At 39.4% G+C, this 6,000-nt stretch overlaps 1 protein-coding gene across 4 annotated transcripts in view; it reads left to right on the top strand.

The window, feature by feature from the left end:
* Window positions 1-6,000, top strand: part of TMEM150C (transmembrane protein 150C) — an 85,253-nt gene that overhangs the window by 5,369 nt on the left and 73,884 nt on the right. For 2 of the 4 annotated variants that reach the window (XM_028491985.2, XM_024115344.3), the window contains exon 2: window positions 4,613-4,736. The exons of the other annotated variants lie outside the window; for them this stretch is intronic. The gene's annotated coding sequence lies outside the window, so the exon portion shown is untranslated. The remainder of the gene's footprint in view (window positions 1-4,612; window positions 4,737-6,000) is intronic. 4 annotated transcript variants of the gene reach the window in all.

The raw sequence follows: 6,000 nt of genomic DNA, 5'->3' as shown, positions 1-6,000 counted from the left end.
GTGGCCTCTCCCGTTGCAGAGCACAGGCTCCGGACGCGCAGGCCCAGCGGCCATGGCTCACGGGCCCAGCCGCTCCGCGGCATGTGGGATCTTCCAGGACTGGGGCACGAACCCGTGTCCCCTGCATCGGCAGGCGGACTCTCAACCACTGCGCCACCAGGGAAGCCCGGGACACATTTTTAATTAGACTTTTTCTCAAGACACTGTCTCGCATATTTCTTGGATGAGTGACCCTCCTTCACCTACGTATCCCAGCCTAGGTACCTGGGATACCTCTCCCCAGGCCAGAGCTCGCGGTCCTGGGCATTCACCTTCTCCGGGAAGGAGTCTCCCTAAATCAGTTATTTGGAAATTTGTCAAAGGTGTTTGTGCATACTAAAATATAAATTAAATTAACCCCCAAATTGTCTCTGCCCTTAAGGTGTTAACACTATAGGATAACATTTTCCAAATAAGTGTCCATTCCACGAGGGGATGGAGATGCTTGAGTAAATTTAGGAACTATTCCGTTTAACCCGCCCGCCACCCCCGCCTTCTTTTTGAGATTTACAATGCACTATAGCATCGTGAAGTCTCTAAGATGAGACACATATACTTATTTCGCTTTTTTATTGTTGATGTTTTTCAAAAAATGTTTCATACAACACTTATCATAATACTTTTCAAACCATGTGTCCTGAGTTTTGAAATCAATTTAACAGGTTAGCATCAGCATTTTTTTTAATGAGATGGGATATAGAATAGAATAGGAATTATCACTGTGAATCCCTCTTAGTGAGGGTTACTAGCGTTTGATGAAACGTTTGGTTCCCCCATGCTTGCAAGTGCAAGGCCACGAGGCAGTGGCAGGTGGTGGTCAAGAGCACCACAGAGGGCTTCCCACATCCCACATGCCGCGGGGCGGCTGGGCCCGTGAGCCATGGCCGCTGAGCCTGCGCGTCCGGAGCCTGTGCTCCGCAACAGAAGAGGCCACGACAGTGAGAGGCCCGCGTACCGCCAAAAAAAAAAAAAAAAAAAAAAAAAGAGCACTACAGAAACAGGACCCCTGGGTTCCAATTCTAACTCTCTATATACAATAAGCACTATATAAACTTGGTCATTATTCGTTCTTTTATTATATAAATGTGTGTGTATACTGGATCATGGTGTAAAATACTACCTCTGCAACTAGGCTTGAGAATCACTTTGGGAAACACCGATCTAAGACAGGACTCCATGCTAAATGCTGAACCTGGGCAGTCTGCTGACCGAGCCCACAAGTTCAACAATTTCAGCTCCTATATTGCAATGCAGTAGTGATACATAGATGGACATCTGCAGACCCGTGAAACTCAAACATTGTACAGCATTGCAGAAGTGTGGAAATGAGCTGATGACAGTTGTTTTCTGTGTAACATGAGGCGTGATGAGTGAGAGGGGTGTCATTGCACATTTAGGCTGGAAGAGACCTCACTGCTGCCAGCCTGTGGCCTCTGAAGGTTAATGCCCTTGGACAGGCAGCCTGGGGCCCAAAGAAACCCAGATGTCCCAGAGGCTAAGAGCTCAGTCTTCCTCCCCTCCTGACCACTTCCTAACTTCTGCATTACCGGTTTGTAGCAAATAGTCCCAAAAGTCTAAATAGATATGTCTGTCCCATAAATCCCCCACTTTTTACTTCATTCTAAATTATTTGTTTTTCAAAATCACTTTCTGCCTGTTAGTGCTTCATGATCTATTTTCAATATGATAAGTGGAAAACAATGTTGCTTCAAGAATTTCATATAAAAGGAGATGTCTTAAAATTGAGGCTGGGAGTCTCCCTGCCCGGACCCAGTGCAATCTGGAAAGTAAAACTAATTTCATTTTGGAAGTAGAGTTCAGTTTTTCTTAAAGGTCAAGCTAAATGTGAGCAACCACTTGTCCATAGACTTTGTCAGTTATAATAAAAAAGGCAGCAGCTTGTCATCATGGTTACTTTTCTTCTATAAAAAGTACAGAGGCTGTGTCTCACATACTAAAAATTCATAAGATATGCAGATTTTGCTCAAGGCTTCAGAATCATCCATATCCGAGGACAGTGATACAGACTCTATCTGTGGAATGCAAAGGAGTGAGATGAAGTGTCTTTGACAAAACATTGAAAGTCACGTAATACTTTTAGGCTAATGTAGACAAAGCTTAAGAAGTAAAAAAAAAGAGAAGAAGAAGAAGTAATTGTGATTAACTATGGCAGTAGTGGAAATTAGCCTGTAGTTTAAATGGTATTATTTAACAATGAAGTAATTATAATGAATTATAATGGTTTTCAACTGAATGTAAACATAAATGTCTCCAAAAATAGCATAGCCTTATTATTCATCAAATATTTCACTTATTAACAAAGTAGATATCTTCCTGGGTTTTTTTACACTTATGATGACTTAGCTGCCAAAGAAATATTTTAAATGGTAATAATTGGAGGTTTTAAGGCATAAATTAAAGCTGACTGGACATAGCTAAAATAGGTGGTGTATTTTTTTAACTGGGCTGGTTAATAAAATAGTCTTCAAATTATTTTTTATTCTATTGATTCATGAGTGAAAAGGTGTTAATTAAGAAATATTGATACCATTGTAAAGCAATCCAAATAGAAATATAATTTTTTACTTAACTTGGAGTGTTTATGAATTAGAATTAGAATTCTGTAATGTAATTGTCCTGGAGTTTCAATGGGAATATATCTCCTGGAATTTCTAAGTTCTACTTTTCACTAAAACTTAAAGTGTATTTACATAGAAACACTAGTAACTAAAATATATCTACATGCAGTAGCAGGAATATTAACTTACGGGTGACAGTTTTTCTTCCTTGTGGTATTATGTTCCCGTGTAGCCTAGACTTCAAAAGTATGTCCTTTTGAAAAATTTGCCAGTCTTGTCAATGACAGCACAGCGTTTACAAGAACCATATTTATCTCCCTGTAATTTTAGCAGCTAATAGAATTGTTCTTGAGAAATCTGTCTTTTCTATGACATTTTGATTGGTGTTTTTCCATTTTAATCTGAGCTTATATGTGACATAAAAATTGATAATATGAAAAAGAGTGGGTTGCCATTTGTATACCAAAATTTTGATTGTATAAATAAGAAAAATCTTAAGTTAAACAGCTTAACGTACCACCTAAAAGAATTAGAAAAAGAAGAAGAAACAAAATTTTGATTGTATATGTATGCATGTAAAAATAAAGGCAAAAATTTTTCAGTAACTGATTTGGGGGAAGGATACCGTTGTGGTCAAATAGTGGCACATCATGGTTTTTTTAAGATCAGGCCACTGACCCAAGTGAGTGTTCACTTACAGAGCCATAAATTTGGCAGTTCAGAAATGGTATTCTTTATTAGCTATTGGGCAATATTTGTGAAATCCCTAGAATGGTCCCTGGCCCAGAGTAACATTTTTTTCACTGTTATTTCCCCCTTATTCATAACATAGGTTTTAACTCATGTCATCACATGGAAAATTAAAGAGGATTGTTTTGGATAACTGCTCCCCTACTGAGCATCTACGAGCTAGCAAAAGCCTTTGGAAGTCACATTATTTCTTAGAGTCTTGGCATGACCACAATCATCACAGAGAGATGATGTGTAGACTCCATTCTACTTTTAGTCCATCAATATTTTACATTAGTTCTTGACATACTGTTTATCCAGGCTGACTTAACAGGACTCGACATAGAACCTAGGCTCGCTTCAGTTTCATATAGCTCCTGGTTTGCTTGCTTGTTGCCTATTTACCTTGTTTTTCCAATTAAATCATTGGTTTTTTTGTGTGTAGAAATTACTATGCCATTTTTTTTTTTTTGGTATCCCACTGGGCTATCTGAGAACAGGAGTTAGCAAACTATTTTGAAAATAAAGTTTTATTGGAACACAGCCATGCCCATTGTTTATGTATTACCTGTGACTGTTTCTGCACTCCCACCACAGAGCTGAGTAGCAATTAAAACAGAATGCATGTGGCCCATAAAGCTGAAAGTCTCTACTCTTTGGCCCTTTATAGAAAAAGCTTGTGAACCCCTGTTCATTTGATACTCTTCCCATGGAATTCTTGAAGAAAAAGTGAAAAAAAAAGGTCTATTACAAATTATATATGGCTAATTGCTTTCTGTAGGGACAAATTTCATACCTGAATGACTAAATGAATGACAGCTGTCTTCTGTCTTCCTATTTCACTGTCCACTGGCTATGAAAGAAGGTGGTATCAGCCTAGGCTTAGGTGTCATGTAGACCTGGGTCACTAGCTGTGTAATCTTAAATAAGTTACTTAATCCTCTTTAAGTCATTGTTTCCTCGTGTGCAAAATAGGGATAAGTAAGGCACCTACTGTTGGGAGACAGTTCTCCATGCACCCCATGCATTTCAACGGGTTTTTCAAAGAGAGGCACTGACTGCCCTTTCAATCTAAACTGTCTTTTTAAGGATGTTTGTGTACTAAATGGTCTTGGATGATAGACATAGGGTTGCCCTCAGAAGCCGAGAGCAGGCATGCTTATATCCAATATAATAGATTTAAGTTCTTGCAGCTGAGTTCCTCTCCATTAATGCTACTCACTGCTTGTGCAGGAGTTACATGGCCCTCTTTTGATGCCCTACAGGAACTGGAGTTGGGGAGCTAGTGCAAGGAAATGCTGATACTCTGGCTACTGCTGTTGCTGTGATAAAGTCCTTTGTCTCCGACCCAGAAGTCTTGCGTCTTCTGCCAGCAGCCAGGAAACTGTGGTAGGCTAACTTGTGCAAGTAAAATCTCAGCCCTATCATAGTTCTTGGACAATTATTTTATGGAGTCACTATGAGAATTGAATAAGGCAATGAATATAAAACATTTAACACAATGCCTGGCATATAGTAAGTGCCCAATAAATGTTAGCTATTAATTATTATCTAGCTGGCTATTAACTCTACAGTGTGAAATTGAGTCTCAGTTTTGTGTGGGCAACTTCTATCTTAAGGTAGTGGTTTTTCAAGCTATAGGCCACCAGAGCTATGAGAACTGTTAAGTAGGTTTATTTTTCTTTAATGAAACAGAAAATAGAATATAATAGAATTATAAAATATCCAAGTGCAAAACATGTAGTAAGGATAAATATTGATGTGTAAAACTTGTAATTTCTGTTATATACATGTATATCTGTATACAAGGTCGTGATAGAAAATATATTTTTTAGTGTCGCACCCAGTCAAAAACGTCGGGAAGCCACTGCTGCCCTAATACATAGATGGGACTGTTCAGAAAAACTTTTGTTCATGATAGCATAGAATTCCTTTCTTTGTTCTTTTTCCCGAAAAGGGGTAAAGAGTCACCATCAGTCATCTGAGAAAAAATGACCAGAGATTCAGTGTGTTCACCCTCTGCATACCATGTGGCTCATTTTGCCCATGATTAGCAGAAAATGAATATAAGCACCCAGATTATTTTCAGAAGAAAAGGATATTTTTATATTAGCAGCGTCCAACAGAACTTGCTATGGTGATGGAAATGTTCTATCTCTGAACTGTTCAGTACAGCAGCCACTAGCTACTGAGCACTTGAATGTGCAGCTGGGGAACTGGACTTTTAATTAAAACAATTTCAAATTTGGATTAGTTTAAGTTTAAATAGCCACGTGTGGTTATTGGGCAGCGTGGCTTTTGCTTGAACACCCAGCTATGGTTTTCTCACAGCTAACTGCATGATTTGGCTTTTATTAAGTCCTAAGGGATAGCACCCTCCCCTTGGGTTGTTCAAACAACCACTGACCTTTGCCCATGGAGGGCTTGGGCAGACATTGGGGTGAAGAAGTGCTTAATGAGCTGCTGCCTTGGACAGCGCCACAAGTCAGGGGAAAATGGCAAAGAGCCAGAGGGCAGAGGTTCTCAACCCTAGCTGTGCAATAGAATCATCTGAAAATCTGTAAAAATCCAGGCTGCACCCCATATCAGTTAAATCAGACATTTTCACAAAGCTCAGCGGGTGTTCTATCACACTCTGTCAGCTGGGCAGCAT

The sequence above is a fragment of the Physeter macrocephalus genome, chromosome 7 (genome assembly GCF_002837175.3).
Source record: "Physeter macrocephalus isolate SW-GA chromosome 7, ASM283717v5, whole genome shotgun sequence".
In the NCBI taxonomy this organism is placed as follows: domain Eukaryota; kingdom Metazoa; phylum Chordata; class Mammalia; order Artiodactyla; family Physeteridae; genus Physeter; species Physeter macrocephalus.
Note: the sequence above shows the minus strand (reverse complement) of the source record. Positions and strands in the feature narration are given on the sequence as shown.